The following is an 18,996-nucleotide window of genomic DNA, read 5'->3' as shown; positions in this document are numbered from 1 at the left end:
TACTTTTGGAGAAAATTCAAAACATTCATTATTCAATAGAGCCCAATAGCAAAAATCAGGTTTTGAATGAAGAATCACATTTCTTGGTAGAATCATGCAGGATTGAAATTTTTGATGGTTTTTTACTCCTCTCAACAGCCCAAACAAGTTTCTAAAAGGATGAGTTTGCAACTACTTTACTTTTGGAGAAAATTCAAAACATTCATTATTCAGTAGGGCCCAAAATATCAAAAACCAGCGGTTTGAATGAACACTCACATTTCTTGGTAGAATCGTGCAGGACTGAAATTTTTGATGTTTTTCTACTCCTCTCATGAGCCCAAACAAGACTCTAAAAGGATGAGTTTGCAACTACTTTACTTTTGGAGAAAATTCAAAACATTTATTATTCAATAGAGCCCAATAGCAAAAACCAGCGTTTTGAATGAAGAATCACATTTCTTGGTAGAATCATGCAGGATTGAAATTTTTGATGGTTTTTTTACTCCTCTCAACAGCCCAAACAAGTTTCTAAAAGGATGAGTTTGCAACTACTTTACTTTTGGAGAAAAGTCAAAACATTCATTATTCAATAGGGCCCAAAATATCAAAAACCAGCGGTTTGAATGAACACTCACATTTCTTGGTAGAATCGTGCAGGACTGAAATTTTTGATGTTTTTCTACTCCTCTCATGAGCCCAAACAAGACTCTAAAAGGATGAGTTTGCAACTACTTTACTTTTGGAGAAAATTCAAAACATTTATTATTCAATAGAGCCCAATAGCAAAAACCAGCGTTTTGAATGAAGAATCACATTTCTTGGTAGAATCATGCAGGATTGAAATTTTTGATGGTTTTTTACTCCTCTCAACAGCCCAAACAAGTTTCTAAAAGGATGAGTTTGCAACTACTTTACTTTTGGAGAAAAGTCAAAACATTCATTTTTCAATAGGGCCCAAACTATCAAAAACCAGAGGTTTAAATGAACACACATTTCTTGGTAGAATCATGCAGGACTGAAATTTTTGATGTTTTTCTACTCCTCTCATGAGCCCAAACAAGTCTCTAAAAGCATGAGTTTGCAACTACTTTACTTTTGGAGAAAATTCAAAACATTCATTATTCAATAGAGCCCAATAGCAAAAATCAGGTTTTGAATGAAGAATCACATTTCTTGGTAGAATCATGCAGGACTGAAATTTTTGATGTTTTTCTACTCCTCTCATGAGCCCAAACAAGTCTCTAAAAGCATGAGTTTGCAACTACTTTACTTTTGGAGAAAATTCAAAACATTCATTATTCAATAGAGCCCAATAGCAAAAATCAGGTTTTGAATGAAGAATCACATTTCTTGGTAGAATCATGCAGGATTGAAATTTTTGATGGTTTTTTACTCCTCTCAAAAGCTCAAACAAGTTTCTAAAAGGATGAGTTTGCAACTACTTTACTTTTGGAGAAAATTCAAAACATTCATTATTCAATAGGGCCCAAACTATCAAAAACCAGCGTTTTGAATGAACACTCAAATTTCTTGGTAGAATCGTGCAGGACTGAAATTTTTGATGTTTTTCTACTCCTCTCATGAGCCCAAACAAGACTTTAAAAGGATGAGTTTGCAACTACTTTACTTTTGGAGAAAATTCAAAACATTCATTATTCAATAGAGCCCAATAGCAAATACCAGCGTTTTGAATGAAGAATCACATTTCTTGGTAGAATCATGCAGGATTGAAATTTTTGATGGTTTTTTACTCCTCTCAACAGCCCAAACAAGTTTCTAAAGGATGAGTTTGCAACTACTTTACTTTTGGAGAAAATTCAAAACATTCATTATTCAATAGGGCCCAAAATATCAAAAACCAGCGGTTTGAATGAACACACATTTCTTGGTAGAATCGTGCAGGACTGAAATTTTTGATGTTTTTCTACTCCTCTCATGAGCCTAAACAAGTCTCTAAAAGTATGAGTTTGCAACTACTTTACTTTTGGAGAAAATTCAAAACATTCATTATTCAATAGAGCCCAATAGCAAAAATCAGGTTTTGAATGAAGAATCACATTTCTTGGTAGAATCATGCAGGATTGAAATTTTTGATGGTTTTTTACTCCTCTCAACAGCCCAAACAAGTTTCTAAAAGGATGAGTTTGCAACTACTTTACTTTTGGAGAAAAGTCAAAACATTCATTATTCAATAGGGCCCAAACTATCAAAAACCAGCGGTTTAAATGAACACACATTTCTTGGTAGAATCATGCAGGACTGAAATTTTTGATGTTTTTCTACTCCTCTCAATAGCCCAAACAAGTCTCTAAAAGCATGAGTTTGCAACTACTTTACTTTTGGAGAAAATTCAAAACATTCATTATTCAGTAGAGCCCAATAGCAAAAATCAGGTTTTGAATGAAGAATCACATTTCTTGGTAGAATCATGCAGGATTGAAATTTTTGATGGTTTTTTACTCCTCTCAACAGCCCAAACAAGTTTCTAAAAGGATGAGTTTGCAACTACTTTACTTTTGGAGAAAAGTCAAAACATTCATTATTCAATAGGGCCCAAACTATCAAAAACCAGCAGTTTGAATGAACACACATTTCTTGGTAGAATCATGCAGGACTGAAATTTTTGATATTTTTCTACTCCTCTCATGAGCCCAAACAAGTCTCTAAAAGGATGAGTTTGCAACTACTTTACTTTTGGAGAAAATTCAAAACATTCATTATTCAATAGAGCCCAATAGCAAAAACCAGCGTTTTGAATGAAGAATCACATTTCTTGGTAGAATCATGCAGGATTGAAATTTTTGATGTTTTTTTACTCCTCTCAACAGCCCAAACAAGTTTCTATAAGGATGAGTTTGCAACTACTTTACTTTTGGAGAAAATTCAAAACATTCATTATTCAATAGGGCCCAAAATATCAAAAACCAGCGGTTTGAATGAACACACATTTCTTGGTAGAATCGTGCAGGACTGAAATTTTTGATGTTTTTCTACTCCTCTCATGAGCCCAAACAAGTCTCTAAAAGGATGAGTTTGCAACTACTTTACTTTTGGAGAAAATTCAAAACATTCATTATTCAATAGAGCCCAATAGCAAAAACCAGCGTTTTGAATATAGTATCACATTTCTTGGTAGAATCATGCAGGATTGAAATTTTTGATGGTTTTTTACTCCTCTCAACAGCCCAAACAAGTTTCTAAAAGGATGAGTTTGCAACTACTTTACTTTTGGAGAAAATTCAAAACATTCATTATTCAATATGGCCCAAAATATCAAAAACCAGCGGTTTGAATGAACACACATTTCTTGGTAGAATCGTGCAGGACTGAAATTTTTGATGTTTTTCTACTCCTCTCATGAGCCCAAACAAGTCTCTAAAAGGATGAGTTTGCAACTACTTTACTTTTGGAGAAAAATCAAAACATTCATTATTCAATAGAGCCCAATAGCAAAAACCAGTGTTTTGAATGAAGAATCACATTTCTTGGTAGAATCATGCAGGATTGAAATTTTTGATGGTTTTTTACTCCTCTCAACAGCCCAAACAAGTTTCTAAAAGGATGAGTTTGCAACTACTTTACTTTTGGAGAAAATTCAAAACATTCATTATTCAATAGGGCCCAAACTATCAAAAACCAGCGGTTTGAATGAACACACATTTCTTGGTAGAATCATGCAGGACTGAAATTTTTGATGTTTTTCTACTCCTCTCATGAGCCCAAACAAGTCTCTAAAAGCATGAGTTTGCAACTACTTTACTTTTGGAGAAAATTCAAAACATTCATTATTCAATAGAGCCCAATAGCAAAAATCAGGTTTTGAATGAAGAATCACATTTCTTGGTAGAATCATGCAGGATTGAAATTTTTGATGGTTTTTTACTCCTCTCAACAGCCCAAACAAGTTTCTAAAAGGATGAGTTTGCAACTACTTTACTTTTGGAGAAAATTCAAAACATTCATTATTCAGTAGGGCCCAAAATATCAAAAACCAGCGGTTTGAATGAACACTCACATTTCTTGGTAGAATCGTGCAGGACTGAAATTTTTGATGTTTTTCTACTCCTCTCATGAGCCCAAACAAGACTCTAAAAGGATGAGTTTGCAACTACTTTACTTTTGGAGAAAATTCAAAACATTTATTATTCAATAGAGCCCAATAGCAAAAACCAGCGTTTTGAATGAAGAATCACATTTCTTGGTAGAATCATGCAGGATTGAAATTTTTGATGGTTTTTTTACTCCTCTCAACAGCCCAAACAAGTTTCTAAAAGGATGAGTTTGCAACTACTTTACTTTTGGAGAAAAGTCAAAACATTCATTATTCAATAGGGCCCAAAATATCAAAAACCAGCGGTTTGAATGAACACTCACATTTCTTGGTAGAATCGTGCAGGACTGAAATTTTTGATGTTTTTCTACTCCTCTCATGAGCCCAAACAAAACTCTAAAAGGATGAGTTTGCAACTACTTTACTTTTGGAGAAAATTCAAAACATTTATTATTCAATAGAGCCCAATAGCAAAAACCAGCGTTTTGAATGAAGAATCACATTTCTTGGTAGAATCATGCAGGATTGAAATTTTTGATGGTTTTTTACTCCTCTCAACAGCCCAAACAAGTTTCTAAAAGGATGAGTTTGCAACTACTTTACTTTTGGAGAAAAGTCAAAACATTCATTTTTCAATAGGGCCCAAACTATCAAAAACCAGAGGTTTAAATGAGCACACATTTCTTGGTAGAATCATGCAGGACTGAAATTTTTGATGTTTTTCTACTCCTCTCATGAGCCCAAACAAGTCTCTAAAAGCATGAGTTTGCAACTACTTTACTTTTGGAGAAAATTCAAAACATTCATTATTCAATAGAGCCCAATAGCAAAAATCAGGTTTTGAATGAAGAATCACATTTCTTGGTAGAATCATGCAGGATTGAAATTTTTGATGGTTTTTTACTCCTCTCAACAGCCCAAACAAGTTTCTAAAAGGATGAGTTTGCAACTACTTTACTTTTGGAGAAAATTCAAAACATTCATTATTCAATAGGGCCCAAACTATCAAAAACCAGCGGTTTCAATGAACACACATTTCTTGGTAGAATCATGCAGGACTGAAATTTTTGATGTTTTTCTACTCCTCTCATGAGCCCAAACAAGTCTCTAAAAGCATGAGTTTGCAACTACTTTACTTTTGGAGAAAATTCAAAACATTCATTATTCAATAGAGCCCAATAGCAAAAATCAGGTTTTGAATGAAGAATCACATTTCTTGGTAGAATCATGCAGGATTGAAATTTTTGATGGTTTTTTACTCCTCTCAACAGCCCAAACAAGTTTCTAAAAGGATGAGTTTGCAACTACTTTACTTTTGGAGAAAATTCAAAACATTCATTATTCAATAGGGCCCAAACTATCAAAAACCAGCGTTTTGAATGAACACTCAAATTTCTTGGTAGAATCGTGCAGGACTGAAATTTTTGATGTTTTTCTACTCCTCTCATGAGCCCAAACAAGACTTTAAAAGGATGAGTTTGCAACTACTTTACTTTTGGAGAAAATTCAAAACATTCATTATTCAATAGAGCCCAATAGCAAATACCAGCGTTTTGAATGAAGAATCACATTTCTTGGTAGAATCATGCAGGATTGAAATTTTTGATGGTTTTTTACTCCTCTCAACAGCCCAAACAAGTTTCTAAAGGATGAGTTTGCAACTACTTTACTTTTGGAGAAAATTCAAAACATTCATTATTCAATAGGGCCCAAAATATCAAAAACCAGCGGTTTGAATGAACACACATTTCTTGGTAGAATCGTGCAGGACTGAAATTTTTGATGTTTTTCTACTCCTCTCATGAGCCTAAACAAGTCTCTAAAAGTATGAGTTTGCAACTACTTTACTTTTGGAGAAAATTCAAAACATTCATTATTCAATAGAGCCCAATAGCAAAAATCAGGTTTTGAATGAAGAATCACATTTCTTGGTAGAATCATGCAGGATTGAAATTTTTGATGGTTTTTTACTCCTCTCAACAGCCCAAACAAGTTTCTAAAAGGATGAGTTTGCAACTACTTTCCTTTTGGAGAAAAGTCAAAACATTCATTATTCAATAGGGCCCAAACTATCAAAAACCAGCGGTTTAAATGAACACACATTTCTTGGTAGAATCATGCAGGACTGAAATTTTTGATGTTTTTCTACTCCTCTCAATAGCCCAAACAAGTCTCTAAAAGCATGAGTTTGCAACTACTTTACTTTTGGAGAAAATTCAAAACATTCATTATTCAGTAGAGCCCAATAGCAAAAATCAGGTTTTGAATGAAGAATCACATTTCTTGGTAGAATCATGCAGGATTGAAATTTTTGATGGTTTTTTACTCCTCTCAACAGCCCAAACAAGTTTCTAAAAGGATGAGTTTGCAACTACTTTACTTTTGGAGAAAATTCAAAACATTCATTATTCAGTAGGGCCCAAAATATCAAAAACCAGCGGTTTGAATGAACACTCACATTTCTTGGTAGAATTGTGCAGGACTGAAATTTTTGATGTTTTTCTACTCCTCTCATGAGCCCAAACAAGACTCTAAAAGGATGAGTTTGCAACTACTTTACTTTTGGAGAAAATTCAAAACATTTATTATTCAATAGAGCCCAATAGCAAAAACCAGCGTTTTGAATGAAGAATCACATTTCTTGGTAGAATCATGCAGGATTGAAATTTTTGATGGTTTTTTACTCCTCTCAACAGCCCAAACAAGTTTCTAAAAGGATGAGTTTGCAACTACTTTACTTTTGGAGAAAAGTCAAAACATTCATTATTCAATAGGGCCCAAACTATCAAAAACCAGCGGTTTGAATGAACACACATTTCTTGGTAGAATCATGCAGTACTGAAATTTTTGATATTTTTCTACTCCTCTCATGAGCCCAAACAAGTCTCTAAAAGGATGAGTTTGCAACTACTTTACTTTTGGAGAAAATTCAAAACATTCATTATTCAATAGAGCCCAATAGCAAAAACCAGCGTTTTGAATGAAGAATCACATTTCTTGGTAGAATCATGCAGGATTGAAATTTTTGATGTTTTTTTACTCCTCTCAACAGCCCAAACAAGTTTCTATAAGGATGAGTTTGCAACTACTTTACTTTTGGAGAAAATTCAAAACATTCATTATTCAATAGGGCCCAAAATATCAAAAACCAGCGGTTTGAATGAACACACATTTCTTGGTAGAATCGTGCAGGACTGAAATTTTTGATGTTTTTCTACTCCTCTCATGAGCCCAAACAAGTCTCTAAAAGGATGAGTTTGCAACTACTTTACTTTTGGAGAAAATTCAAAACATTCATTATTCAATAGAGCCCAATAGCAAAAACCAGCGTTTTGAATATAGTATCACATTTCTTGGTAGAATCATGCAGGATTGAAATTTTTGATGGTTTTTTACTCCTCTCAACAGCCCAAACAAGTTTCTAAAAGGATGAGTTTGCAACTACTTTACTTTTGGAGAAAATTCAAAACATTCATTATTCAATATGGCCCAAAATATCAAAAACCAGCGGTTTGAATGAACACACATTTCTTGGTAGAATCGTGCAGGACTGAAATTTTTGATGTTTTTCTACTCCTCTCATGAGCCCAAACAAGTCTCTAAAAGGATGAGTTTGCAACTACTTTACTTTTGGAGAAAAATCAAAACATTCATTATTCAATAGAGCCCAATAGCAAAAACCAGTGTTTTGAATGAAGAATCACATTTCTTGGTAGAATCATGCAGGATTGAAATTTTTGATGGTTTTTTACTCCTCTCAACAGCCCAAACAAGTTTCTAAAAGGATGAGTTTGCAACTACTTTACTTTTGGAGAAAATTCAAAACATTCATTATTCAATAGGGCCCAAACTATCAAAAATCAGCGGTTTGAATGAACACACATTTCTTGGTAGAATCATGCAGGACTGAAATTTTTGATGTTTTTCTACTCCTCTCATGAGCCCAAACAAGTCTCTAAAAGCATGAGTTTGCAACTACTTTACTTTTGGAGAAAATTCAAAACATTCATTATTCAATAGAGCCCAATAGCAAAAATCAGGTTTTGAATGAAGAATCACATTTCTTGGTAGAATCATGCAGGATTGAAATTTTTGATGGTTTTTTACTCCTCTCAACAGCCCAAACAAGTTTCTAAAAGGATGAGTTTGCAACTACTTTACTTTTGGAGAAAATTCAAAACATTCATTATTCAGTAGGGCCCAAAATATCAAAAACCAGCGGTTTGAATGAACACTCACATTTCTTGGTAGAATCGTGCAGGACTGAAATTTTTGATGTTTTTCTACTCCTCTCATGAGCCCAAACAAGACTCTAAAAGGATGAGTTTGCAACTACTTTACTTTTGGAGAAAATTCAAAACATTTATTATTCAATAGAGCCCAATAGCAAAAACCAGCGTTTTGAATGAAGAATCACATTTCTTGGTAGAATCATGCAGGATTGAAATTTTTGATGGTTTTTTTACTCCTCTCAACAGCCCAAACAAGTTTCTAAAAGGATGAGTTTGCAACTACTTTACTTTTGGAGAAAATTCAAAACATTCATTATTCAATAGGGCCCAAACTATCAAAAACCTGCGGTTTCAATGAACACACATTTCTTGGTAGAATCATGCAGGACTGAAATTTTTGATGTTTTTCTACTCCTCCCATGAGCCCAAACAAGTCTCTAAAAGCATGAGTTTGCAACTACTTTACTTTTGGAGAAAATTCAAAACATTCATTATTCAATAGGGCCAAAACTATCAAAAACCAGCGGTTTCAATGAACACACATTTCTTGGTAGAATCATGCAGGACTGAAATTTTTGATGTTATTCTACTCCTCTCATGAGCCCAAACAAGTCTCTAAAAGCATGAGTTTGCAACTACTTTACTTTTGGAGAAAATTCAAAACATTCATTATTCAATAGAGCCCAATAGCAAAAACCAGCGTTTTGAATGAAGTATCACATTTCTTGGTAGAATCATGCAGGATTGAAATTTTTGATGGTTTTTTACTCCTCTCAAAAGCCCAAACAAGTTTCTAAAAGGATGAGTTTGCAACTACTTTACTTTTGGAGAAAATTCAAAACATTCATTATTCAACAGGGCCCAAACTATCAAAAACCAGCGGTTTCAATGAACACACATTTCTTGGTAGAATCATGCAGGACTGAAATTTTTGATGTTTTTCTACTCCTCTCATGAGCCCAAACAAGTCTCTAAAAGCATGAGTTTGCAACTACTTTACTTTTGGAGAAAATTCAAAACATTCATTATTCAATAGAGCCCAATAGCAAAAATCAGGTTTTGAATGAAGAATCACATTTCTTGGTAGAATCATGCAGGATTGAAATTTTTGATGGTTTTTTACTCCTCTCAACAGCCCAAACAAGTTTCTAAAAGGATGAGTTTGCAACTACTTTACTTTTGGAGAAAATTCAAAACATTCTTTATTCAATAGGGCCCAAAATATCAAAACCAGCGGTTTGAATGAACACACATTTCTTGGTAGAATCGTGCAGGACTGAAATTTTTGATGTTTTTCTACTCCTCTCATGAGCCCAAACAAGTCTCTAAAAGGATGAGTTTGCAACTACTTTACTGTTGGAGAAAATTCAAAACATTAATTATTCAATAGAGCCCAACAGCAAAAACCAGCGTTTTGAATGAAGAATCACATTTCTTGGTAGAATCATGCAGGATTGAAATTTTTGATGGTTTTTTACTCCTCTCAGCCCAAACAAGTCTCTAAAAGCATGAGTTTGCAACTACTTTACTTTTGGAGAAAATTCAAAACATTCATTATTCAATAGAGCCCAATAGCAAAAATCAGGTTTTGAATGAAGAATCACATTTCTTGGTAGAATCATGCAGGATTGAAATTTTTGATGGTTTTTTACTCCTCTCAACAGCCCAAACAAGTTTCTAAAAGGATGAGTTTGCAACTACTTTTGGTGAAAATTCAAAACATTCATTATTCAATAGGGCCCAAAATATCAAAAACCAGCGGTTTGAATGAACACACATTTCTTGGTAGAATCATGCAGGACTGAAATTTTTGATGTTTTTCTACTCCTCTCATGAGCCCAAAGAAGTCTCTAAAAGGATGAGTTTGCAACTACTTTACTTTTGGAGAAAATTCAAAACATTCATTATTCAATAGAGCCCAATAGCAAAAACCAGCCTTTTGAATGAAGAATCACATTTCTTGGTAGAATCATGCAGGATTGAAATTTTTGATGGTTTTTTACTCCTCTCAACAGCCCAAACAAGTTTCTAAAAGGATGAGTTTGCAACTACTTTACTTTTGGAGAAAATTCAAAACATTCATTATTCAATAGGGCCCAAACTATCAAAAACCAGCGGTTTCAATGAACACACATTTCTTGGTAGAATCATGCAGGACTGAAATTTTTGATGTTTTTCTACTCCTCTCATGAGCCCAAACAAGTCTCTAAAAGCATGAGTTTGCAACTACTTTACTTTTGGAGAAAATTCAAAACATTCATTATTCAATAGGGCCAAAACTATCAAAAACCAGCGGTTTCAATGAACACACATTTCTTGGTAGAATCATGCAGGACTGAAATTTTTGATGTTATTCTACTCCTCTCATGAGCCCAAACAAGTCTCTAAAAGCATGAGTTTGCAACTACTTTACTTTTGGAGAAAATTCAAAACATTCATTATTCAATAGAGCCCAATAGCCAAAATCAGGTTTTGAATGAAGAATCACATTTCTTGGTAGAATCATGCAGGATTGAAATTTTTGATGGTTTTTTACTCCTCTCAACAGCCCAAACAAGTTTCTAAAAGGATGAGTTTGCAACTACTTTACTTTTGGAGAAAATTCAAAACATTCATTATTCAATAGGGCCCAAAATATCAAAAACCAGCGGTTTGAATGAACACACATTTCTTGGTAGAATCATGCAGGACTGAAATTTTTGATGTTTTTCTACTCCTCTCATGAGCCCAAACAAGTCTCTAAAAGGATGAGTTTGCAACTACTTTACTTTTGGAGAAAATTCAAAACATTCATTATTCAATAGAGCCCAATAGCAAAAACCAGCCTTTTGAATGAAGAATCACATTTCTTGGTAGAATCATGCAGGATTGAAATTTTTGATGGTTTTTTACTCCTCTCAACAGCCCAAACAAGTTTCTAAAAGGATGAGTTTGCAACTACTTTACTTTTGGAGAAAATTCAAAACATTCATTATTCAATAGGGCCCAAACTATCAAAAACCTGCGGTTTCAATGAACACACATTTCTTGGTAGAATCATGCAGGACTGAAATTTTTGATGTTTTTCTACTCCTCCCATGAGCCCAAACAAGTCTCTAAAAGCATGAGTTTGCAACTACTTTACTTTTGGAGAAAATTCAAAACATTCATTATTCAATAGGGCCAAAACTATCAAAAACCAGCGGTTTCAATGAACACACATTTCTTGGTAGAATCGTGCAGGACTGAAATTTTTGATGTTATTCTACTCCTCTCATGAGCCCAAACAAGTCTCTAAAAGCATGAGTTTGCAACTACTTTACTTTTGGAGAAAATTCAAAACATTCATTATTCAATAGAGCCCAATAGCAAAAATCAGGTTTTGAATGAAGAATCACATTTCTTGGTAGAATCAAGCAGGATTGAAATTTTTGATGGTTTTTTACTCCTCTCAACAGCTCAAACAAGTTTCTAAAAGGATGAGTTTGCAACTACTTTACTTTTGGAGAAAATTCAAAACATTCATTATTCAATAGGGCCCAAAATATCAAAAACCAGCGGTTTGAATGAACACACATTTCTTGGTAGAATCATGCAGGATTGAAATTTTTGATGGTTTTTTACTCCTCTCAACAGCCCAAACAAGTTTCTAAAAGGATGAGTTTGCAACTACTTTACTTTTGGAGCAAATTCAAAACATTCATTATTCAATAGGGCCCAAAATATAAAAAACCAGCGGTTTGAATGAACACACATTTCTTGGTAGAATCGTGCAGGACTGAAATTTTTGATGTTTTTCTACTCATCTCATGAGCCCAAACAAGTCTCTAAAAGGATGAGTTTGCAACTACTTTACTTTTGGAGAAAATTCAAAACATTCATTATTCAATAGAGCCCAAAAGCAAAAACCAGCGTTTTGAATGAAGTATCACATTTCTTGGTAGAATCATGCAGGATTGAAATTTTTGATGGTTTTTTACTCCTCTCAACAGCCCAAACAAGTTTCTAAAAGGATGAGTTTGCAACTACTTTACTTTTGGAGAAAATTCAAAACATTCATTATTCAATAGGGCCCAAAATATCAAAAACCAGTGGTTTGAATGAACACACATTTCTTGGTAGAATCGTGCAGGACTGAAATTTTTGATGTTTTTCTACTCCTCTCATGAGCCCAAACAAGTCTCTAAAAGGATGAGTTTGCAACTACTTTACTTTTGGAGAAAATTCAAAACATTCATTATTCAATAGAGCCCAATAGCAAAAACCAGCGTTTTGAATGAAGAATCACATTTCTTGGTAGAATCATGCAGGATTGAAATTTTTGATGGTTTTTTACTCCTCTCAACAGCCCAAACAAGTTTCTAAAAGGATGAGTTTGCAACTACTTTACTTTTGGAGAAAATTCAAAACATTCATTATTCAATAGGGCCCAAACTATCAAAAACCAGCGGTTTGAATGAACACACATTTCTTGGTAGAATCATGCAGGACTGAAATTTTTGATGTTTTTCTACTCCTCTCATGAGCCCAAACAAGTCTCTAAAAGAATGAGTTTGCAACTACTTTACTTTTGGAGAAAATTCAAAACATTCATTATTCAATAGAGCCCAATAGCAAAAACCAGCGTTTTGAATGAAGAATCACATTTATTGGTAGAATCATGCAGGATTGAAATTTTTGATGGTTTTTTACTCCTCTCAACAGCCCAAACAAGTTTCTAAAAGGATGAGTTTGCAACTACTTTACTTTTGGAGAAAATTCAAAACATTCATTATTCAATAGGGCCCAAAATATCAAAAACCAGCGGTTTGAATGAACACACATTTCTTGGTAGAATCGTGCAGGACTGAAATTTTTGATGTTTTTCTACTCCTCTCATGAGCCCAAACAAGTCTCTAAAAGGATGAGTTTGCAACTACTTTACTTTTGGAGAAAATTCAAAACATTCATTATTCAATAGAGCCCAATAGCAAAAACCAGCGTTTTGAATGAAGAATCACATTTCTTGGTAGAATCATGCAGGATTGAAATTTTTGATGGTTTTTTACTCCTCTCAACAGCCCAAACAAGTTTCTAAAAGGATGAGTTTGCAACTACTTTACTTTTGGAGAAAATTCAAAACATTCATTATTCAATAGGGCCCAAACTATCAAAAACCAACGGTTTCAATGAACACACATTTCTTGGTAGAATCATGCAGGACTGAAATTTTTGATGTTTTTCTACTCCTCTCATGAGCCCAAACAAGTCTCTAAAAGGATGAGTTTGCAACTACTTTACTTTTGGAGAAAATTCAAAACATTCATTATTCAATAGAGCCCAATAGCAAAAACCATCGTTTTGAATGAAGTATCACATTTCTTGGTAGAATCATGCAGGATTGAAATTTTTGATGGTTTTTTACTCCTCTCAACAGCCCAAACAAGTTTCTAAAAGGATGAGTTTGCAACTACTTTACTTTTGGAGAAAATTCAAAACATTCATTATTCAATAGGGCCCAAACTATCAAAAACCAACGGTTTCAATGAACACACATTTCTTGGTAGAATCATGCAGGACTGAAATTTTTGATGTTTTTCTACTCCTCTCATGAGCCCAAACAAGTCTCTAAAAGCATGAGTTTGCAACTACTTTACTTTTGGAGAAAATTCAAAACATTCATTATTCAATAGAGCCCAATAGCAAAAATCAGGTTTTGAATGAAGAATCACATTTCTTGGTAGAATCATGCAGGATTGAAATTTTTGATGGTTTTTTACTCCTCTCAACAGCCCAAACAAGATTCTAAAAGGATGAGTTTGCAACTACTTTACTTTTGGAGAAAATTCAAAACATTCATTATTCAATAGGGCCCAAACTCAAAAACCAGCGGTTTGAATGAACACTCAAATTTCTTGGTAGAATCGTGCAGGACTGAAATTTTTGATGTTTTTCTACTCCTCTCATGAGCCCAAACAAGTCTCTAAAAGTATGAGTTTGCAACTACTTTACTTTTGGAGAAAATTCAAAACATTCATTATTCAATAGAGCCCAATAGCAAAAACCAGCGTTTTGAATGAAGTATCACATTTCTTGGTAGAATCATGCAGGATTGAAATTTTTGATGGTTTTTTACTCCTCTCAACAGCCCAAACAAGTTTCTAAAAGGATGAGTTTGCAACTACTTTACTTTTGGAGAAAATTCAAAACATTCATTATTCAATAGGGCCCAAAATATCAAAAACCAGCAGTTTGAATGAACACACATTTCTTGGTAGAATCGTGCAGGACTGAAATTTTTGATGTTTTTCTACTCCTCTCATGAGCCCAAACAAGTCTCTAAAAGGATGAGTTTGCAACTACTTTACTTTTGGAGAAAATTCAAAACATTCATTATTCAATAGAGCCCAATAGCAAAAACCAGCATTTTGAATGAAGAATCACATTTCTTGGTAGAATCATGCAGGATTGAAATTTTTGATGGTTTTTTACTCCTCTCAACAGCCCAAACAAGTTTCTAAAATGATGAGTTTGCAACTACTTTACTTTTGGAGAAAATTCAAAACATTCATTATTCAATAGGGCCCAAACTATCAAAAACCAACGGTTTCAATGAACACACATTTCTTGGTAGAATCATGCTGGACTGAAATTTTTGATGTTTTTCTACTCCTCTCATGAGCCCAAACAAGTCTCTAAAAGCATGAGTTTGCAACTACTTTACTTTTGGAGAAAATTCAAAACATTCATTATTCAATAGAGCCCAATAGCAAAAATCAGGTTTTGAATGAAGAATCACATTTCTTGGTAGAATCATGCAGGATTGAAATTTTTGATGGTTTTTTACTCCTCTCAACAGCCCAAACAAGTTTCTAAAAGGATGAGTTTGCAACTACTTTACTTTTGGAGAAAATTCAAAACATTCATTATTCAATAGGGCCCAAACTATCAAAAACCAACGGTTTCAATGAACACACATTTCTTGGTAGAATCATGCAGGACTGAAATTTTTGATGTTTTTCTACTCCTCTCATGAGCCCAAACAAGTCTCTAAAAGCATGAGTTTGCAACTACTTTACTTTTGGAGAAAATTCAAAACATTCATTATTCAATAGAGCCCAATAGCAAAAATCAGGTTTTGAATGAAGAATCACATTTCTTGGTAGAATCATGCAGGATTGAAATTTTTGATGATTTTTTACTCCTCTCAACAGCCCAAACAAGTTTCTAAAAGGATGAGTTTGCAACTACTTTACTTTTGGAGAAAATTCAAAACATTCATTATTCAATAGGGCCCAAACTATCAAAAACCAGCGGTTTGAATGAACACTCAAATTTCTTGGTAGAATCGTGCAGGACAGAAATTTTTGATGTTTTTCTACTCCTCTCATGAGCCCAAACAAGTCTCTAAAAGGATGAGTTTGCAACTACTTTACTTTTGGAAAAAATTCAAAACATTCATTATTCAATAGAGCCCAATAGCAAATACCAGCGTTTTGAATGAAGAATCACATTTCTTGGTAGAATCATGCAGGATTGAAATTTTTGATGGTTTTTTACTCCTCTCAACAGCCCAAACAAGTTTCTAAAAGGATGAGTTTGCAACTACTTTACTTTTGGAGAAAAGTCAAAACATTCATTATTCAATAGGGCCCAAAATATCAAAAACCAGCGGTTTGAATGAACACTCACATTTCTTGGTAGAATCGTGCAGGACTGAAATTTTTGATGTTTTCCTACTCCTCTCATGAGCCCAAACAAGACTCTAAAAGGATGAGTTTGCAACTACTTTACTTTTGGAGAAAAATCAAAACATTTATTATTCAATAGAGCCCAATAGCAAAAACCAGCGTTTTGAATGAAGAATCACATTTCTTGGTAGAATCATGCAGGATTGAAATTTTTGATGGTTTTTTACTCCTCTCAACAGCCCAAACAAGTTTCTAAAAGGATGAGTTTGCAACTACTTTACTTTTGGAGAAAATTCAAAACATTCATTATTCAATAGGGCCCAAAATTTCAAAAAACAGCGGTTTGAATGAACACACATTTCTTGGTAGAATCATGCAGGACTGAAATTTTTGATGTTTTTCTACTCCTCTCATGAGCCCAAACAAGTCTCTAAAAGGATGAGTTTGCAACTGCTTTACTTTTGGAGAAAATTCAAAACATTCATTATTCAATAGAGCCCAATAGCAAAAACCAGCGTCTTGAATGAAGAATCACATTTCTTGGTAGAATCATGCAGGATTGAAATTTTTGATGGTTTTTTACTCCTCTCAACAGCCCAAACAAGTTTCTAAAAGGATGAGTTTGCAACTACTTTACTTTTGGAGAAAATTCAAAACATTCATTATTCAATAGGGCCCAAACTATCAAAAACCAGCGGTTTCAATGAACACACATTTCTTGGTAGAATCATGCAGGACTGAAATTTTTGATGTTTTTCTACTCCTCTCATGAGCCCAAACAAGTCTCTAAAAGCATGAGTTTGCAACTACTTTACTTTTGGAGAAAATTCAAAACATTCATTATTCAATAGAGCCCAATAGCAAAAATCAGGTTTTGAATGAAGAATCACATTTCTTGGTAGAATCATGCAGGATTGAAATTTTTGATGGTTTTTTACTCCTCTCAACAGCCCAAACAAGATTCTAAAAGGATGAGTTTGCAACTACTTTACTTTTGGAGAAAATTCAAAACATTCATTATTCAATAGGGCCCAAAATATAAAAAACCAGCGGTTTGAATGAACACACATTTCTTGGTAGAATCATGCAGGACTGAAATTTTTGATGTTTTTCTACTCCTCTCAAGAGCCCAAACAAGTATCTAAAAGGATGAGTTTGCAACTACTTTACTTTTGGAGAAAATTCAAAACATTCATTATTCAATAGAGCCCAATAGCAAAAACCAGCGTTTTGAATAAAGTATCACATTTCTTGGTAGAATCATGCAGGATTGAAATTTTTGATGGTTTTTTACTCCTCTCAAAAGCCCAAACAAGTTTCTAAAAGGATGAGTTTGCAACTACTTTACTTTTGGAGAAAATTCAAAACATTCATTATTCAATAGGGCCCAAACTATCAAAAACCAGCGGTTTCAATGAACACACATTTCTTGGTAGAATCATGCAGGACTGAAATTTTTGATGTTTTTCTACTCCTCTCATGAGCCCAAACAAGTCTCTAAAAGCATGAGTTTGCAACTACTTTACTTTTGGAGAAAATTCAAAACATTAATTATTCAATATAGCCCAATAGCAAAAATCAGGTTTTGAATGAAGAATCACATTTCTTGGTAGAATCATGCAGGATTGAAATTTTTGATGGTTTTTTACTCCTCTCAACAGCCCAAACAAGTTTCTAAAAGGATGAGTTTGCAACTTCTTTACTTTTGGAGAAAATTCAAAACATTCATTATTCAATAGGGCCCAAAATATCAAAAACCAGCGGTTTGAATGAACACTCACATTTCTTGGTAGAATCGTGCAGGACTGAAATTTTTGATGTTTTTCTACTCCTCTCATGAGCCCAAACAAGACTCTAAAAGGATGAGTTTGCAACTACTTTAATTTTGGAGAAAATTCAAAACATTTATTATTCAATAGAGCTCAATAGCAAAAACCAGCGTTTTGAATGAAGAATCACATTTCTTGGTAGAATCATGCAGGATTGAAATTTTTGATGGTTTTTACTCCTCTCAACAGCCCAAACAAGTTTCTAAAAGGATGAGTTTGCAACTACTTTACTTTTGGAGAAAATTCAAAACATTCATTATTCAATAGGGCCCAAAATTTCAAAAAACAGCGGTTTGAATGAACACACATTTCTTGGTAGAATCATGCAGGACTGAAATTTTTGATGTTTTTCTACTCCTCTCATGAGCCCAAACAAGTCTCTAAAAGGATGAGTTTGCAACTACTTTACTTTTGGAGAAAATTCAAAACATTCATTATTCAATAGAGCCCAATAGCAAAAACCAGCCTTTTGAATGAAGAATCACATTTCTTGGTAGAATCATGCAGGATTGAAATTTTTGATGGTTTTTTACTCCTCTCAACAGCCCAAACAAGTTTCTAAAAGGATGAGTTTGCAACTACTTTACTTTTGGAGAAAATTCAAAACATTCATTATTCAATAGGGCTCAAACTATCAAAAACCAGCGGTTTCAATGAACACACATTTCTTGGTAGAATCATGCAGGACTAAAATTTTTGATGTTTTTCTACTCCTCTCATGAGCCCAAACAAGTCTCTAAAAGCATGAGTTTGCAACTACTTTACTTTTGGAGAAAATTCAAAACATTCATTATTCAATAGAGCCCAATAGCAAAAATCAGGTTTTGAATGAAGAATCACAATTCTTGGTAGAATCATGCAGGATTAAAATTTTTGATGGTTTTTTACTCCTCTCAACAGCCCAAACAAGTTTCTAAAAGGATGAGTTTGCAACTACTTTACTTTTGGAGAAAATTCAAAACATTCATTATTCAATAGAGCCGAATAGCAAAAATCAGGTTTTGAATGAAGAATCACATTTCTTGGTAGAATCATGCAGGATTGAAATTTTTGATGGTTTTTTACTCCTCTCAAAAGCCCAAACAAGTTTCTAAAAGGATGAGTTTGCAACTACTTTACTTTTGGAGAAAATTCAAAACATTCATTATTCAATAGGGCCCAAACTATCAAAAACCAGCAGTTTGAATGAACACTCAAATTTCTTGGTAGAATCGTGCAGGACTGAAATTTTTGATGTTTTTCTACTCCTCTCA

Source organism: Dendrobates tinctorius, unplaced genomic scaffold (genome assembly GCF_039654945.1).
Source record: "Dendrobates tinctorius isolate UK_male_01 unplaced genomic scaffold, ASM3965494v1 ptg000045l, whole genome shotgun sequence".
In the NCBI taxonomy this organism is placed as follows: domain Eukaryota; kingdom Metazoa; phylum Chordata; class Amphibia; order Anura; family Dendrobatidae; genus Dendrobates; species Dendrobates tinctorius.
Note: the sequence above shows the minus strand (reverse complement) of the source record.